The following is a 19534-nucleotide window of genomic DNA, read 5'->3' as shown; positions in this document are numbered from 1 at the left end:
AAATATAAAAATGACTCAATTAACTTGGAACTTCCAAAAATGGTAAAATGACTCTATTAACATGGAACGGAGGGAGTACCAAAATTTTAAAAAATATATTTTTAGATTCCAAAAAATATGGCCGCTTTTTTTACCGTTTTCTGGATTTTTTTTATTTTTTTTATTTTTTATTCACCAAATCATCTATAAATACACACATTTATCATCCATTTTTCACATCAAATCATCTCTCATTCATCTCTCATTCATATTTTTTTCATACAACTTATCTACATCTTCCTCTCTAACTCAAACCCTCTCAAATGGATTTCACCAATCTCATTGCGGAAGCGGAGCTCGAAGAACAAGAATACTATGAACAATATCGTGGCGCCTATGAAGCCTATGTCACCGCGAATACCCCCGCCCCTCCTCATCGACCAACTAGATCAACGCGCCGCTACATCCATCATGACCGGGAGGGAGCTAACGAAAGGCTCGTTGCCGACTATTTTTCCGACCAGCCGCGATTTCCAGAAGATTACTTTTGGAGCCGTTTTCGCATGTCAAAACGCATGTTTATGCGTATTGTCAACACATTATCCCCCCGTGTTGAATACTTTCAAACAAGTACAGACGCAACCGGTCGGCAAAGTCTCTCGGCGTTGCAGAAGTGTACGTGTGCCATCCGACAACTTGCTACTGGGCAAACGACTGACCTCTTCGACGAGTATTTGCATGTCGGTGAGTCAACTGGAATCCTTTGCCTTAAAAATTTTTGCGACGGCGTTCGTTCAGCTTTCGGTGAGGAATTCCTTCGGGCACCCACCACCGATGATTGCCAACGGTTGCTTCGTCTTCACGAAACAGTCCATGGTTTTCCCGGTATGCTTGGCAGCATTGACTGCATGCATTGGAGGTGGAAGAATTGCCCGACTGCTTGGAGGGGGCAACATTTAAGCGGCCACAAAGGCGGCGGCCCAACATTTATCCTTGAAGCGGTCGCCGACTACCGCCTATGGATTTGGCATGCATATTTTGGTATTGTCGGATCCAACAACGACTTGAACGTCCTCTATTTTTCACCACTCTTCAATGATGTTTTGAATGGTGTAGCACCGGCGATCGACTTCACCGTCATGAGTTACTATCTCGCCGATGGTATCTACCCAAGTTGGTTGACTTTCGTGAAGACGCTTAGCAACCCGCAAGACCCGAGACGAGTTCTTTTTGCGCAAAGTCAAGAGTCCGCTCGGAAAGACGTCGAAAAAGCTTTCAGGGTCCTTCAAGCCCGATTCAACATTGTGAAGGCCCCGTCTCGGCTGTGGTACGTGAAAAATATCGCTGACATCATGTACACATGTATTATCTTGCACAACATGATTATAGCTGACGAAGGACCGATGGCGGCTAGCTTTTACGAGGAGGATAAAGCCGGAAGCTCAACCGCGAGGTCTTCCCCACGCCGAGGTGTGCATATGACAGTGGGCGAGAGGATCGAAACAAGAAACACAATGCGCGATACCCGAGCCCATATAAAAAGACCTAATCAAACACATTTGGGTGAAATTCGGCCACGAGTAGTGAGTTTTTTTAATTTTATGAATTTAATTATGTAATTTTTAATTTTTAGGATTTTAATTATGTACTTTTAATTTTTAATTTTTTTGTAATTTGTAATAGTATTCCGGATATTTTTAATGCATTTTAATTTTGTGGAAATGATTTTATTTAAATTGAATAATAGAATGGTGGGACCCTTGAGTTTGTCCTTGCGGAAGAGCACGGATGTGGGTGTTGTGCTCTTGCCAGGAAGTAAAAGTGGGTCCGGGCCCACATCCGTGCTCGTTGGCAAGAGCACGGATGGGGATGCTCTTATTTAGAGCATCCGCAATGGCGGACTTCCGCGTGGAATTCCCACAGACGTCCCGGAATTCCGTCGCGGACGTCCGCCATTAGGCGTGCCCGCCACAGATACGGAATTAGGCTGAGGACGTCGCAGGTCTGCGGCGTTAAGCGGAATTCCGCGGGGACGTCCGCCATTGCGTCGACTCCCTCGGAATTCCGCTTTATTTCGTTTTTTTGTAATGTCTATATATACCGCTCGTTGAACTTCGTTTCATTTCGCACCACTTGTTTTAACACGTTTCTCTCTCTCTAAATTTCTTTTATATAATAGTAATTGCTGGTAGTGATAGTGGTAGTGGCCATCATGAGAACGTAATGGCTCCGATTTGGGCACGTGTGCTGGAGGCCGCGGCGAGGGAGGAACAAGAGGCTTCGGCGCCGGCGGTGCCTCGACCCATCCACCGTCGCACTATAGTACCCCGCGACCACCTCGCTTCCCACCGTCGGATGTACGAGGACTACTTTGCGTCGGAGCCACGGTTTGGGGAGACCCTATTCCGGCTACGGTTTAGGATGCAGCGGCCGCTGTTTATGCGTATCGTTGGCGCTTTGGAGCGTCGATACAAGTATTTCAGGGTGCGGGAGGATGCAGCCAGTAAACCCGGACACACACCGATTCAGAAGTGCTCTACCGCACTCAGGCAGTTGGCGTACAGAGGTGCGTCGGACATGTTCGACGAGTACCTCCACATCGGCGAGTCGACAGCCCGCGACTGCCTGAAGTATTTTTGTCAGGGCGTTAGGGAGATATTCGGGGATAGGTATCTTTGGAAGCCTACCCCCGAAGATTGTCAGGCTTTGCTGGATATGCACGTGGCTCAGCACGGCTTCCCGGGGATGCTGGGCAGCATAGATTGTATGCACTGGGAATGGAAGAACTGCCCCGCTGCATGGAAAGGGATGTACACTACCGGTTTCAAGGCCAAGAATCCCACGATGATCCTTGAAGCGGTAGCTGACTACCGGTTGTGGATATGGCATGCCTATTTTGGAGTAGCCGGGTCGAACAACGACATCAACGTCCTCCAGTCGTCGCCCCTTTTCAACGACCAGTGCATGGGCGTCGGTCCGGCCGTCAACTTCATCCCCAACAGCAACCAGCACAACATGGGATATTATTGGGCGGATGTGATATACCCGACGTGGTCCGTCTTTGTGAAGACGATCAGATGCCCAACGGATGCGAAGAAGGTATACTTTGCGCAACGTCAGGAGGCAGCACACAAGGATGTGGAGCAGGCATTCAGTGTGCTCCAGGCTCGATGGGCGGCAGTGAAGGGTCCATCACGGCTGTGGTACGTTGACAGCGTCGCCGACATTATGTACGCATGTATTATCATGCACAACATGATCGTCGAAGATGAAGGTCCAGCACTGACCGATTGAGCCAATGATGATGCTGATGTTGCGGGTCCAAGCCATGGCGTGGCCACTAGCAATGTACGCACGGGGATTCCCCATGACGAATTCGATCGAGTCCGTGCATTTGCCGACATACGCCAAAAACAAGCCCACGTTCGACTCCAGAACGATATTATTGAAGAAGTGTGGCAGCGTTGGGTCGTCATTGATGTAGTTTTTAATTATTGAAATGTATTTTTTTTTTGGTGAAATGTACTTTTCTTATTTTAATGGAATTTTTTCCTTATTTTCGTCGAAATTTTAATTACGTAAATTGTTTACTTCCGGAAATTGTTTAATTTGTGAATTTGTGAATTTTTTTTTAATGTGGGAATTCCGTCGGGAATTCCGCTGGGGAATTTCGCCACTGTGTAGTGGGAAGTCCGTATGACGTGGCAGTGCAGTGGGAAGTCCTTATAACGTGGCAGAAGGTGTTTTTGGGAATTCCGCGGAGAATTCTGCCGGGACATCCGCACCACTCCGTGGTGCGGATGCCCCATGCATGTCGACTGTCGTCAACTTCCTATAGTCCTCTTTGCCATCACTTCATCTCCATCTCTGTCTCCTCTTTTTCTATATAGGTCAATAGTTTTTGCGCCAAGAAGAGGGTTTGTTTTTTTTCATTCTCTGAGCTACAAAGAAAAGAGTAAAGTAATCCTCTGCTTATTCTACTTCGTTTGTTCTTTATTGCTCTCAGTTTGATTTATGCTTCATTTCTTGCTCGCTTCTTGCAGTTTTTCCTTCCTTTTTGGGCTAAAGTTGAAGGCTTTGATCGATTTTCTGTTTAAAATTTATTTCTTATTTCTATGTTTAACAACGTCTGGATTTAGGGGGTTTCAGGGGTTACGTGTTGAGTTTTTCTTCTTCAGTTTGGTACGTTTCAATTACAAAACGGCGATAATCCCGTATTTTTCTTCAATTTTTTAAATTTTGGGTTTCTTGTTTCACCTCCTCTTTGTGAACAGCATATGCATCCGAATTTTCGGAGGAATTGGTATGGCAATTTGTGTATGACATTTTTTTAGCTGATTAAAGTTTCACGGCTTTTACCAAATATAGATATTACATGCGTCAATATTATTTCAGTTTTTCATTTTTTTTAATTTCAGTTCTTCATTTTTTCACATTTCTTCTGCAATTACTGCCTTCTAGATTGTGTTACTTTTTTTTTTGTAAATCTGTTAGATCCGAGATTTTGCTTTTAGATTTTTAGAATTTAAGAACCATAAATGAAAGCTCGGTTTTTTTTTTTACTTCTTTTCCACCTTTTCGGTTAAAGTTCATGTGATTGCTCTGAAATGATAAATTTGAGTAGTTAGCTTCAATAATATTCTAAATTTATGTAAAAGAATATATAAATTGTACTATTAGTAATTAATTAACCAGTCTTTGTTTGTGTGTGAATGTGATCTCTGTATAAATTTTAGCAATCTTAGTTGTAACTGTCTTGATGTTCCTGATTTGTTTTGTTGCAGGTAGGAACACCTTTTTAGTGAATCCATTTTAACACCTTTAAAGCTTGAAGTTGGCATAGAGTTCATAATCTGTGGTTTTGGCTTGATTTAAGGGGTCTGAAACGATGATGATGTTTGAAGACATGGGATTTTGTGGTGACATTGATTTATTTCAGTCCCTTCCTGTTAAGGGAGCAGATATGTGTCCTATTCAGCCTGCTGAGGCTAGGGCGGAGCCGGTGGTGGAGGATGAGGACTACACCAATGAGGAGATCGATGTGGATGAACTGGAGAAGAGAATGTGGAGGGATAAGATGCGGTTGAAACGGCTCAAAGAGATGCGCAAGGGCAAAGAAGTCGTTGATTGTGTGAAGCAACGACACTCACAGGAGCAGGCGAGGAGGAAGAAGATGTCGAGGGCTCAGGATGGGATCTTGAAGTACATGTTGAAGATGATGGAAGTGTGCAAAGCTCAGGGCTTTGTATACGGGGTCATACTCGAGAAGGGCAAGCCTGTGAGCGGGGCATCTGATCATCTGAGGGAGTGGTGGAAGGAGAAGGTGAGGTTTGATCGCAACGGGCCAGCTGTGATAGCTAAGTACGAATCAGATAACATGATCCCAGGCAAGAAAGAGGGGTGCAGCCCTATTGGTCCGACCCCTCACACATTCTCGGCTCTCTCCTATCGGCTCTGATGCAGCACTGCGACCCTCCCCAGAGGCGATTCCCATTGGAGAAGGGTGTCTCGCCTCCATGGTGGCCAACTGGGAAGGAGGACTGGTGGCATCAATTAGGTCTCCAAAGGGAACAGGTCGGTCCTCCGCCTTACAAGAAGCCTCACGACTTGAAGAAGGCGTTCAAGGTTGGCGTCCTGACCGCAGTCATCAAGCACATGTCTCCCGACATTGCTAAGATCCGGAAGCTTGTGAGGCAGTCCAAGTGTTTGTAGGACAAAATGACGGCCAAGGAGAGTGCGACCTGGCTGGCCATCATTAACCAGGAGGAAACCATTGCTCGACAGCTCTACCCCGACCACTGCCTGCCCCCGTCCTCCTACGAGGGCAGCGGATTGTTCCCCTTCAACGAGTACGACGTGGAAGTGGCCCAGTGGTCGAACTTTGACGTGCAAGAGCAGAGCCTAACCCGCACGCTCTGTTTCATCTCCGGAAGGATGAAGTCATGAAACCATCATCAACTTAGACTTATCCAAGAAGCGAAAATTAAGCAACGAGGCAAATGGCACGACGATGGTGATGGATCAACCACCGTGCCAGCCTCCTCAATGCCTGCTCCACGACGCTCGCTACGGATTTCGTGATCAAGACAGCACCCAACGGTCTTGCCCTTTCAAGCACCATAACGACAACAACAATCATATGAAGCGGCCAGTCGCGTATCCAGACTCTTGATTTGTCGGGGGCCGGGGTTCCAGAAGATGGGCAGAGGATGATCAACGAGCTGATGTCGTTCTATGAAAGTAATGTGAATGCAGGCAATAATAACAAGGAGTTGCAGAGTGTGAACATGGGGGATGATGGTGAGCTATTCCGGTCGGCTGACAGTTTCCCGATGATGTTTAGCTCGCCGTTGGACTTGGGCGAGGGGTTTCCGAGGCCGAAGCAAGATGTGTCCTTGTGGTACTAAGTAAGTAAGGATGCGGCCACAGTAAAATAAATGGCTTAGTAATAAGCAAATTGAAACCTGCATAATAGAGTAGGTTTATGTAGATATGAATATGCACTTTATTGTTGATGTAGGTTTGATTTTTCTTGCTTTTTTCTATGTTGTATGAAGGGTAAGAGGTGTGTGAGTAGTCTCGTCTTATGAGTTATGCGCTTGCAAAATGCGATCTAAGCAATTGCTAGGTCGAGACACCACGCTTCTCCGAATTAACTGAATCACAGGGTCCAGTAACTCGAGGGATCGAATGGCGCTCCGGTCGTTGGGCACTCACGACTCTCCTTCAACAATTAAATTTCCTCAACCCGAATACTATGGATTAGTATAGGGAAGTGGAGTCGATCCCACAGAGATGGATTCGTAGGCTAGTATTGAGAGAATTTGGACAAAATGGCTGCTGCCACGCAAAAGGGGTTGAGATTTTAACTACTACTAGACCTAGGCACAAAACGTAAATACTAGACCGAAGAACAAAGGACTCTTAAACCAAGTAACAGGCAGAAAAGTTTAAACAATTCCTAGACCGAGTACATAACTACCTATAACCACTAGACAAAGGAAATAGAAAGTGGGGACCATGAAAGCCAAGCCTGACAACGTACGGTAAAGCTGCAGCTAACAATCTTCGTGCACTTTTCTATCTAATTTAGATTCGCAAATGGAGAAAACAGAGGAAATGCCCAGATTCAAACATAATAAACAGATTTGGTCGACGGAAACTTACAATAACTCAAAGATACGACAGATCTACGTAAACTAGGCGAAATGAAATGTAAATACGTAAACTAGGCATGGAAATCAAGTACTCCTTCTCAGATTACGTCAGACGCTTAATCCACTCCGGATCCAAGCCATCCGAACCCAACAAACAGCAAAACCAACGCCATAACTCCGATTTTCACAGATCTACTCCAATCTCAATCAATCATGAACAATCTGCAAACAAATCACAAACTCCAGCAAAACCCAACCTCCGATTCATCCAAAAAGCAGAACCATTCTTCAGATCCAAACAACAAGTATCGGCAATAAATCAGAACCAACTGCAAAAATAACTAACTCCGACAATCCTAACTCGAAATCAATCGAACTCAACCACCAAACCAGAAATGAACACAATAGACATAAGCGAAAGTAAAATCTGGAATAAAATCGGAAATATTGGTTGTCAAAAGAAATCCGAGCTTCGAACAGCGAAGCTCGGCGGAATCAGTGTAAATAGCAACGGAAACGTAAATTGTTCTTCGCCCTTGAACTAGGACGGTGTTACAACCCTCGAACCATTGTCGGAAAGCTAAACGTGAACCACCAGCCAAGTGCCAACTGGAATCTCTCGCGAATTCAGAGTCAAGTGTGTGGAAAGGTGAATCGAGCAAGGAGCTGTTAGTGAGGCCTCCACCGAGAAGGTCCCTCCAGCCTGCATGCTTCTCCCTTTTATAGATGCGGACATAGCCTTCTAGAGTTTTCGTAGAAATCCCTATTCTACCCTTCAACTCCGAGGCTTCCTCCGTCTAGCAATTTTCTTCCAATTGTTCACCCTTTCGCCAGTTTTCTAGGACCATGCAAGCGTCCTTTTCTTTTCCTGGATCTGGCGAAAAACTTCACATACCTGACTTAATTCAATGCGTTAGACCCAGCAATTTCATGAAATGAACCCCTAGACCGATGCATGAAATTAGCCTTATCAAACTGCTCACACTTAAACCATGCTTGTCCTCAAGTATGAAAGACAAGAAAATAGGAATAAGGCGAATTTCAATGCATGGTTACCAAGTAAAACCCTAAAAAAAATGAAAACAAAACAAACTCCTAGACCTAAGCAACTACGGACTAAGAAAAGAAAAAAACACAAAGAACAGAAACACAACAAAACAAACAAGCATGAACTAGTTTCGAATTTTTAAGCTACTATCCCCACAAGCTCAAGTTCAATCTGATCGATTACAGTCTTCAAATCTTCCCCCTTCCTTCGTCTGCCTAAACGGTCTGTCAGTTAGTCAAGATAGCCTATTGATTTCCCATCTGTTAGGTTCGCTTGATCACTCATTCCTCACCAGGGATGTTAGGATCAAAACGCTCCAAAGTTAGAGTTATACCACTGATGCGTCGGGTTATGAGAGTTTTCTCCCTATGCTTCCTCCTTTCCTATGAATTTCCCTGGGCCAGGCTACGATTTTTTTTTCTGCCCTTGAGGATTATATTTTTTCCTTTTTTCATCTTCCTCATTTTCCTGTATTATAACCCCTTTCCCCTGGACTTCGTCCAGCTTATACCTCCATTTCCTGGACTTCGTCCAGCTTATACCTCCTTTTCCTGGACTTCGTCCAGCTTATACCTCCAGAAACCCTTTTTTTTTCTCCGTCAGACTCTACTCCCTAAGCATCAAGTGATAGCCCATTTTTTAATGTTAGCTCTAAAAGTGTTTAGGCTTATAACTCACTTTATAGTAGGGCTGTACAGCTAGGTTATCTAAGGCATTTTCCATCGTCCTAACTTCATTCAGATCGCATTCGGCTTATTAAGGAAGAAAGTGTCAAAGTTGACCTGCTTTCTCTCTTCAATCACTCTTACTAAGGGGATCTCGCCTTATTATCTAGCTAGCTCATGCGAAGCACACATCCTAAGACACAAAAACGAAACTTACTCCCCCCCCCCTCCCGCTTCACTCAAGCTTGTCCCCAAGCCATCGTAGTGAAGGGGGGAAAAGGGAAGTACTAACAGCAGACTGATAAAGCAAACAACAACAAACACAAATACAGAGCAAAACTTCTCACACTTAGACCGAGCATCGGGCTAAGTGGGAGAAGGCGCAACAAACAACCAAGGCATGCAAAAAAACAAAACACCCCCTTCTCACACTTAGACCAAAAGTTGGGCTAAGTGTAAGAAAGGCAACACATATGTACAATTACAGAGCATGCTGGCATATAAGAACACAAACAAAACGGAAAATAAAAAAAAAAGAAAATAAGGGTTACTTGGCTCCGTGGGGGGTTCAATTCGGGGTCTGGCCCCCGCGAGGGCCAGACTTTGGTGGCGCTGTCTGGTGGGTCACCTTAGCTTTCTTTCTGGCCGGCAACTCCGGCTTCTCATGTCGTTCTTCTGTCGGGCGGGGTACGGTTGTTCTCAATATCACGGGCCGAGAGGGAGATGGAGTAGTCTGGGGCCTTGGGGCATGCGGTGGCTTCTGCGCAGTCAGACTTCCTTGACCTGGCGTTGTAGAATCGCCGCTAGGCTTCGGAAGTTCCTTCGGTGTCTCTGGGAACCTTGCTCTAACCCACTTTGTCATCGCCATCATCAACTCAACTCCTTCCGTCATCTTCTCAGTACATCTGGTCGATGTCGCCACAAGATCAGACAAGCGCCCCTTGAGGGCCACCATTTCCTCCCTAACCTTCCGAACTTCCGTCCTTATGTCTTCCAGTTCCGTTCGTACTCCAGCGACATCTTTCCTGACACTCTCAGTACTATTCTTACTTTTTCTCCACAGGGACACAATCTCCTCCCGAACCATCTTCATTTCTGACCTCATCCAACCAACCTCCTTTCGCACTTCCTCTACCTCTATCCTGGCTCCTGCTTCTACGGCAGCAATATCCTTCACTTCCACCACATCGGGGTCCTGTTTCACCTGAGCCTCTGACTGCCCTACCTCATAAAAGCATACTTCCCTTCCGCGTGCGATCAGCAACCCTTTATTGAAAAAATAATCCATGTTAAAAACCTCAGGGGGTGAACATGTCTTTACCTCTCGGCATGCCTTATGGATCTTCATGATTACATTCCTCTGCAGATAGGCTCCGAGCAGGTGGCACGTGTATAGGTGTCGGGAAGGATTTGCAGTCACTTGATGGCAGGCTTGGGCTATCCAATAGCCCAAGTGAACTCTTACCCCCGTAGCCATGCACCATGTGAAGTATAGATGGGCGGTAGTCAGAGCGTTGTTGGCTGTTCCCATTAAATTGTAACTAATAAAAGTCTGGGCAAATCGCAGGACCCTATTTTCGATGTGGTGTGCCTTCGAAAAGCTTGTTTTAAACTGACCCACCCTCGGGTGAGTCAAGAACTCCCAGGCGCTTTGCGCTTTGAATCCCGGCGTCATTTTCGGTGGACCAATCATCCTCTCGTTCCACAGGCCTTCATCGTCCTCCGTTCGCGTCTGCAACCCATCCGCAAGGTCCATTCCCGGATGCTCATCGTATGTTCCTCACTTAAAAGTCTGAAATTAATGGATTCGGCATCCAAATCGGTAGTGGACTTGAATCGGAAGGTGGAAAAGAATTCTCGGGCCAAGTCAATCGGGACCTCGGTAGTACTGTGCTTGAGCAACCAATCGAAGCCTATTGCGTCGATATAAGTCCGGAATTCATCGTTGCAAGCAATCGTTTTGAGCTCCGATGAGCTATACATCTTTCCTGACTTAGCGACCTTCCCCTCAGTACTCTTCTCCTTATAAATGGCCGTGCGCTTTGGGTCGTCAAACGTCCTCATTTTATCTAGCAAGCTGTTTGTTATCCACACTTCGATCGGCTCAAAGTTGAATTCCTCTTCCTGTTCTTCTTCCGAGTCGCTGGACTCAGAGGGGCTCTCGGTTTCTGCGGCATATGGTACCTTAGCTGCCGGCGGAAGTGTGGATTCAGTAGAGTTCTCTCTCGCCTTCTTGGTCGAGGAAGGAGCAATTTGTTTCCCCTTCCTTTTTTTCTCAGCCACTTGGCGACGCTTCTCCTCATCACTCTCCCCCCTGCCAGGTCTGGGAGAGTTCACCTGTTCAGATGTTGCGGTCTCTGGACCCAGCGATTCTTCCTCCGTCGGCTCTACTGTCTCAACAATCTCATCAATGAGGCTCCGGCGAGCCCGCCTCCTAGCATCTCTGGGGTTGACCGGCGAGTCGGTATCCTCCGGGATCTCGGTCAGATCCACAATCAACTTCACCCCAGCGTCAGCGGGTTCCTGGCTATTTTCAGAATCGAGGGCTTCTCCCTCCTTGGACAACAATGGGGTTGCCCCCGAGATGTAAACAGGGGTCTCTACCCCCTCAAATCTTTCCCCGACGTGGGCCTCAGTACCCACCGGTTTCTCAGGGGTATCCCCCTCCACATTTTGTTCAGAAATTAGGGCTTCGTCGCCCCCATCTTCACCAACTATAGGGGCCTCCCCCCCACAGCTTTTTCCAAAACAGGGGTTTCCCCCTCCACAGATTTTTCCAAAACAGGGGTTTCCCCCTCAGAAATACTAACATCAGCAACAAAATCTTTAACTTCCCCAGATGGTTCCAGAACATCTCTCTCAACATAATCCTCACTAGCAAGTACGGGCCTCACCCCCTCAGAAACACTAATCGAAACAGGGGTTTCCTCCTCAGTTGCAGAGTCTACCCTTGGTTCGCACATAGCCAACAGTTCCAACCCTGTGACCAAATCTGAGTCGTCTTCACGATTCCCTGCGGTGGTTGGTTCCGGGCTAGTGGTCGTGGCCTCTTGAACGGTTTCAGGTTCGGCGACGGGTTCTGAGACGGCCTCCGATTGTGGTACACTAGAAGACGGAGCAGCCTGTACGGATTTACCCATTGCGGTTGCAAACATGGCGAATGCCTCCATCGCCTTCTCCGCACCCCCAAATTTCTGGAATAGCTCGGCCATAAACGCCGCCGCCCCAGAGTCGGCGGACCCTGAGGTGCTTCCGGTTCCTTGTTTGTTTTCCATGGATGTTCTGTGGAAATTTTTTTGTAAAGAATTTGGGCGGAATTTGCAGATTAGGGTTAGAGAGAGAGAAAAAGGGAAAAGGAAATTGGGGATTTTTTGTGTTTGTGAATATTGGAGAGAGAATAGGTAATGAAAATAAGAAGGCTAAACTGATTATAGTGTAGGCATGAGAGAGGACGTTTTTGGCAGGCGGTTGCAGGTGATGAAGCTTGCGACCGTACGCCCCCCATAAAGTTCCTTTTGAAATCCGAACCTGTGCCAACTCCCTCCAAAATTTTTACTCCACAACTCCTTGCCCTTGTGAATTCCTTCTGCAAAATCACACTTAAAGAAAAACATTAAACTAAAAATTGAAACGCCAGACTCCCCGGGTCTAGGGTATGACGGTATCAAAAAAAAATCCTTAAGGAGTCTGGTATTTCGAAAATATTTTTGGAAGATTATTTTTTTTTTTCTGATTTGTTTGGGTTTTTCTTGATTTAAAGAAAGCGATTGAATATTTACAATTTATGTTCAAGTGTTCTCAAGATTCCCTAGGTCAGGTCATGCTAAAACTTCTTGGATGCTGGACCTAGGAAATCTCTAAGAACACTCACTTCCCAGATATATTAGGCGATATCGTGGAGTGCGCGTAGTGGCATTTCGTCCACTACACACATCTCCGAGCTATCCCTAAATACCTTTACCCTATGACCGTTAACAAGAAAAGGAGTAGAGTTTGAAGAACTTCCCTGGATTTCTACAGCTCCATTTGCACGCAAACTCACAACAGTGTATGGCCCAATCCATTTGGACTTTAACTTACCAGGCATTAGCTTGAGCCGGGATTGGAATAGGAGAACCTTCTGCCCGACTTGCAATTCCTTGACCCGGAGGTTCTTGTCATGCCAGAGTCTTGTTTTCTCTTTGTACCACATCGCCGATTCATATGACTCCAGCCTTAGCTCCTCCAACTCCTGCAGCTGCAATTTCCTCTCTTCCTCGCAGGATTCGGGTCTCATGTTTATTTCCTTGACCGCCCAATATGCTCGGTGTTCTACTCCCACGGGCAAGTGACACATTTTGCCGAACACAAGCCTATATGGTGACATCCCAATAGGCGTCTTGTATGCCGTCCGGTAAGCCCATAGTGCGTCTCCAAGCCTCTTACTCCAGTCTTTCCTGGACGGATTAACCGTCTTTTCTAGTATCGCCTTTATTTCTCTGTTGGATATTTCCGCCTGGCCGTTGGATTGAGGATGATAAGGTGTAGACAGTCTGTGATGGACGCCATATTTTCTCATCAGAGCTTCAATAGTCCGGTTGCGGAAGTGTGTCCCATTGTCAGATATTATAGCTCTGGGCACTCCGTACCTGTTGAAAATGTTAGCTCTAAGAAACCTTGCTACCTCCTTAGCTTCACACGAGGTGGTTGCTTTTGCCTCTATCCATTTTGACACATAATCCACTGCCACAAGTATGTAGGTGTTCCCGTATGAAGACGGAAATGGACCCATGAAGTCCATCCCCCAAACATCGAAGATCTCACACACAATCACTGGGACTTGCGGCATCTCATCCCTCCTGGATATTCCCCCGGTCTGTTGACACCTCTCACAATTCTGACAAAACTCGAACGCATCCTTATGCAACGTAGGCCAGTAAAAACCACTATCTAACACCTTCCTTGCTGCCTTCCTAGGTCCAAAGTGACCTCCACAAGCTAGGGCATGGCAATGATTCAGCACATCCCTCTGTTCCCACTCCGGGATACACCTCCGGATTACTTGGTCGGCTCCCATTCGCCACAAATACGGGTCATCCCAGAAATAGTATTTGGCCTCGCTCTTCAATTTCATCTTCTGGGTCAGGGAGATTACTTGCGAACTGGGCACTTCTCCAGTGACTAAGTAATTTGCCAGATCTGCTAACCATGGCTCAGCGTTTTGATGGCTTTTCCCTTTTTCGTCATCCTCTGGACCAGTTAACTCCATAACCTCCTCCCAGCTGGTAGGTCGAGGAAATTTTTTCACGTAGTACAAATGTTCCTCAGGGAATGCGTCCGGTATTGCTTCCTCGGTCTCCCCTTGAAATATCCTGCTTAGATGATCGGCCACTTTATTTTCAGTTCCCTTTTTATCTCTAACTTCCCAATCGAATTCTTGCAAAAGCAACACCCAACGGATTAATCTCGGCTTGGATTCTTTCTTCGCCAGCAAGTACTTTATCGCAGCGTGATCAGTGAAGACTATCACCCTCGACCCAAGCAAATATGGTCGGAATTTTTCAAAAGAGTACACGACTGCCAACATTTCCTTCTCCGTGGTGTCATAGTTTTTCTGGGCCTGGTTGAGCGTTTTTGACGCATAGAAAATTACGTAACTTTTTCCATCAACTCTTTGACCTAGCACCGCCCCTACTGCATAGTCACTCGCGTCGCACATTATTTCAAATGGCAAACTCCAATCGGGCGCTCGGATAATGGGAGCCGATACTAGTCTATCTTTCAGTAGTTGAAAAGCCTTTATGCACTCCTCATTGAAAACAAACTCAACATCATTGTCCAGCAAATGAGTGAGTGGCTGAGCAATCTTCGCAAAATCCTTAATGAATCTTCTATAAAATCCTGCGTGCCCTAGGAATCCTCTTACCTACTTCTGGTTCGTCGGGTAAGGCAGTTTTGATATCACCTCAATCTTTGCCTGGTCTACCTGTATACCTTTTTCCGAGACTACGTGCCCTAGGACAATTCCCTTAGGGACCATAAAGTGGCATTTCTCGAAGTTCAAAACCAAATGTTTTTCCTGGCATCTTCTCAATACTTTATCCAGACTAGCCAAACATGAGTTAAATGAATTCCCGTACACAGTGAAGTCGTCCATAAAAATCTCGATGCAGTCCTCCAAAAGATCCGAGAAGATACTCATCATACACCGCTGAAAAGTGCCTGGCGCATTGCACAGGCCAAACGGCATCCTCCTGTAAGCATACGTGCCGAAAGGACACGTGAAAGTTGTCTTCTCCTGGTCCTCGGGATTCACATAGATTTGAAAATACCCACTATACCCGTCTAGGAAACAGAAGTATTGCTTGCCCGCTAGCCTCTCCAGCATCTGGTCAATGAAGGGTAGAGGGAAATGATCTTTCTTGGTCGCTTCATTTAACTTCCTATAATCGATGCACATCCTCCACCCAGTGACTAGTCTGGTGGGCACCAATTCATTCTTGTCGTTCTTGACCACCTGTATTCCTGACTTCTTGGGTACCATATGGACTGGACTCACCCATTCACTGTCTGGTATGGAATAAATGATTCCTAGGGAGAGTAGTTTCAATACTTCCTTCAGCACTTCCTCCCTCATGTTAGGATTCAATTTGCGTTGAGGGTCTCTGCAGGCTTTTGCTCCTTCCTCCAAGCGGATGTGATGCATGCACAAATCTGGACTAATTCCTACCAGGTCAGAGAGTGTCCACCCAATAGCCTTCTTGTTTCTTCGGATTACCTTCAGCAGTTCCTCTTCTTGTCCCTCGGTCAAGCTGCTGTTGATAATAACAGGGAAAGTTTCGTTCTCCTCTAGATAAGCATACTTTAGGCCTGGTGGAAATGTTTTCAGCTCTTTCTTGGGAACATCTTTTTCCTGGGGCAAGGGATTTTTGTCTGTTACTTCCGTAGTCATTCCCTTCCTTGACCCAGCAGAACCTTCCACACTCGCCACATAAGGTGTATTCCTTGACCGGCTAGCTCCGGATTTGCACAGAATTCCAGAATTGCTTCAGCTAACTCCTCATCAGATAACTCACTTGTGTTCATTGCTTGACACCAACTGGCTACCTCTCTATCAATGTCAAGACTCATCTCGGAGTTCTCAATCTGTTCCTGCATTAATTCTGTCTCAAGATATTCCTGGACCAAATGGTTAATAACATCTATAGCATGCAAATTTTCAACGTCAAGAGGTTTCTTCATTGCCTCATCAATGCTGAATGTATATTTCTCCCCATTGTAATCAAGGCAAATTGTCCCATCAAAAACATCAATGATAGTCTTAGCGGTTCGTAGGAAGGGTCTCCCTAAAAGTACTCCGCCCGACTCAGCAGACTCATTATCACTCATCTTAATCACATGGAAATCAGCAGGGTACAAGAAGTCATGTACCCTGACTATCACATTCTCAAGCACCCCTTCAGGACAGATGCATGACCTATCCGCCAATTGAATCACAACTTTCGTATCTACCATGCCTACCCCAACTAACTTCTTGTATATGGAAAGTGGTAACACGTTTATCGACGCACCTAAATCACACATAGCATGCTCGATTTTCACATTACCAATAGAGATGGGTAAGGTGAACATACCTGGGTCATTGTATTTTGAAGGCATCTTCCTTTTCTGAATTACTGCGGAGACATTCTCGCCTATCAGAATTTTCCCACTGGGCCTAGCCTTCCCAGCTATAAATTCCTTGATGAACTTGCTAAAGACTGGCATCTTCAGGGCCTGTAAAAATGGCAGATTGATTTCCAACTTCCCAAAAATGTCCATGAAGTCTACCGGTTCTTCCTTCTGTTTCTTGGCTTCCCCCCGACTCGGAAAGGGTTTCAGTCGCTTCCCTGCTCCGGTAGAACTTTCAGCTGTTAACTCTCCAGTTTCTTTTCCCACTGCCTCATCTTCCAACTCCGGCTCTGGATCGAGGAAGAATGGTTCGGTCGGTCTAGGCAATTGTTTCTCAAAATCTTTCTCCTCAAGGTCATCCTTGACCAAGGTACTTCCTCCCTCCAAGTGTCTGGGTCTGGGAGTTGTATCCTCTTTCTTCTTGCCTTCCTTAGGATCTGCCCCCTCCTTTGTTCTCACCACCGGTCCCTCATATCCTTTCCCGGACCTCAAGGTAATCTGACTTATATTAGCTCTATCAGGTGGCCTTACTGAGGCCGGAATTTTTCCTTCGTTTCCCCGCATGTCACTCAAAGAAGTGGCTATTTGGGACAATTGCTTAGCCAACATATCCATGGCTGCTTTCTGCTCCTGTTGAGCATCTTGCAGCTTGTGCACTACGTCATTGTTCGATTGCAGGTTGTTTTGCATATGTTGCTGAGAACTGACGAGGTCTTGCACCATATCATCGATATTCTTTGTTAACTTTGGTGGTTGATTGGGTCCCGGCCCTATACTCAGAGTCGGTCCACTTGCTTGATTCTGACGAGCGTTTCCCTGACCGCCTGAAGAGTTATTGTATTGATTTCCTTGGCCCTGGTAATTGTTTTGGAAATTCCTTTGGTGCGGTGGTACATAAGGGTTCCCTTGATTATTCTGATTCCTGTTTCCCCAGCTCGAGTGGTCTCCTTGGTTCCGATTAATCCAGTTGCCCTGCCCCTCTTGATTCCTTCCTGACCAGTTACCTTGTCTTTCGGGGTGAGGTGCAAACTGCTGACTTTGTTGTGGTGCCGGCTGATTCTGTTCGTTGTCAGTCCATCTGAAATTCGGATGGTTTCTCCAAGGCGCATCTCTCTGTCTCCCTGGATTCCAGCTCCCATCGGGATTCCAACTTCCCATTGCATTGACCTGGGCCTGATAATCTCCTTCCTGGGTCCCGTAATATTGTTGCATTTGATTATCTCCTGGCCCAGGAGATTTCTCCTTCCCTTGTGAAGCCAGGGGAATCGTCTTTTCAATCGCGTTCAAAAGAGCCTTCTTGAGCCTATCAATCCTCGCTTCGACTTTGTTATCTTCTTGTTCTCTCCCAGCATGCACCGATCCTCTTTTCACTGCATTCCTAGGGTTATCGTACGCCTTCTTAGCGTCAATCAACTTCCCTAGGATCTCTCTTGCCTCACTTACCCTTTTTCTTGTGAAATTTCCCCCACTCGAGGAGTTCATTAAGTCCTTTGACTCGGGAGTGGCTCCTTCGTAAAACAGAGAGTAGGTCTCCGCCTCTATCATCCGGTGATTCGGGCATGCATCCAACAACCCCTTAAATCTCGACCAGTACTGACTCAACGATTCATCGTAATCTTGCTTACACTCTAGTATTTCTTTCTTAAGTGCATTCGTCTTGTTAGATGGGAAGAAATAATCTAAGAATTCCAACTTGAAGTCCCTCCACGTGCGGATAGAATCCGGAGGCAACCTCAATAGCCACGTATTAGCTTCCCCCTTCAAGGTAAACGGAATCGCTCGTAAGCGATAATCCTCCTCTGTTGCATCATTCGGCCTCTTCTGAATACCACATAACTTACTGAATTCATTTAAGAACTCATACGGACACTCATTTCTACGCCCAGAGAACGTCGGCAAGATGCCGAGTACGTTTGTCTTGATCTCGATAGTCCTCTGGCGTGGATTCATTACTATAGCTTGAGCTGGTTCTCCATCCAAATGGGCAGTGAGAGAGCCGATTTTTGGATCTGGGTCTACCACCTGCGCCATGACTAATTCCTCTGCTTCCCCTGTTTCTGACTCTGTTTCTGATTCGGGTGGTGATTCTGGATCTTCGCGTCCTGACGACGTCCAAGATTCGTCGCTAGTAAATCCACTCGGAAACGGGCCTCCCGTGGTGAACCCTGATCTGGTGGTTACAGTAGAGACCGTATCCTTAACCCGCCAACCAAACTGGCCGTGTGTCCACCCAGATGAGTTGCTCCAGTAGGTAGACCTTGAGCCTCTGCTCATAAACTGCAAAACAAAAAGAGAAAGAAAACAAATCAAAACTATTTACACCACAGACTCTGAACACTAGCACTAAGCACGCCATCCATCCCCGGCAACGGCGCCATTTGAAGGGTAAGAGGTGTGTGAGTAGTCTCGTCTTATGAGTTATGCGCTTGCAAAATGCGATCTAAGCAATTGCTAGGTCGAGACACCACGCTTCTCCGAATTAACTGAATCACAGGGTCCAGTAACTCGAGGGATCGAATGGCGCTCCGGTCGTTGGGCACTCACGACTCTCCTTCAACAATTAAATTTCCTCAACCCGAATACTATGGATTAGTATAGGGAAGTGGAGTCGATCCCACAGAGATGGATTCGTAGGCTAGTATTGAGAGAATTTGGAAAAAATGGCTGCTGCCACGCAAAAGGGGTTGAGATTTTAACTACTACTAGACCTAGGCACAAAACGTAAATACTAGACCGAAGAACAAAGGACTCTTAAACCAAGTAACAGGCAGAAAAGTTTAAACAATTCCTAGACCGAGTACATAACTACCGATAACCACTAGACAAAGGAAATAGAAAGTGGGGACCATGAAAGCCAAGCCTGACAACGTACGGTAAAGCTGCAGCTAACAATCTTCGTGCACTTTTCTATCTAATTCAGATTCGCAAATGGAGAAAACAGAGGAAATGCTCAGATTCAAACATAATAAACAGATTTGGTCGACGGAAACTTACAATAACTCGAAGATACGACAGATCTACGTAAACTAGGCGAA

General features: G+C 46.1%; 1 pseudogene; it reads left to right on the top strand.

Annotated features, from left to right (window-relative positions):
• The first annotated feature begins 4218 nt into the window (after positions 1-4218).
• LOC121768721 lies at positions 4219-6524 on the top strand (annotated as a pseudogene).
• Positions 6525-19534: the final 13010 nt, after the last annotated feature.

This window comes from Salvia splendens, chromosome 2 (assembly GCF_004379255.2).
Source record: "Salvia splendens isolate huo1 chromosome 2, SspV2, whole genome shotgun sequence".
Taxonomy (NCBI): Eukaryota; Viridiplantae; Streptophyta; class Magnoliopsida; order Lamiales; family Lamiaceae; genus Salvia; species Salvia splendens.
Note: the sequence above shows the minus strand (reverse complement) of the source record. Positions and strands in the feature narration are given on the sequence as shown.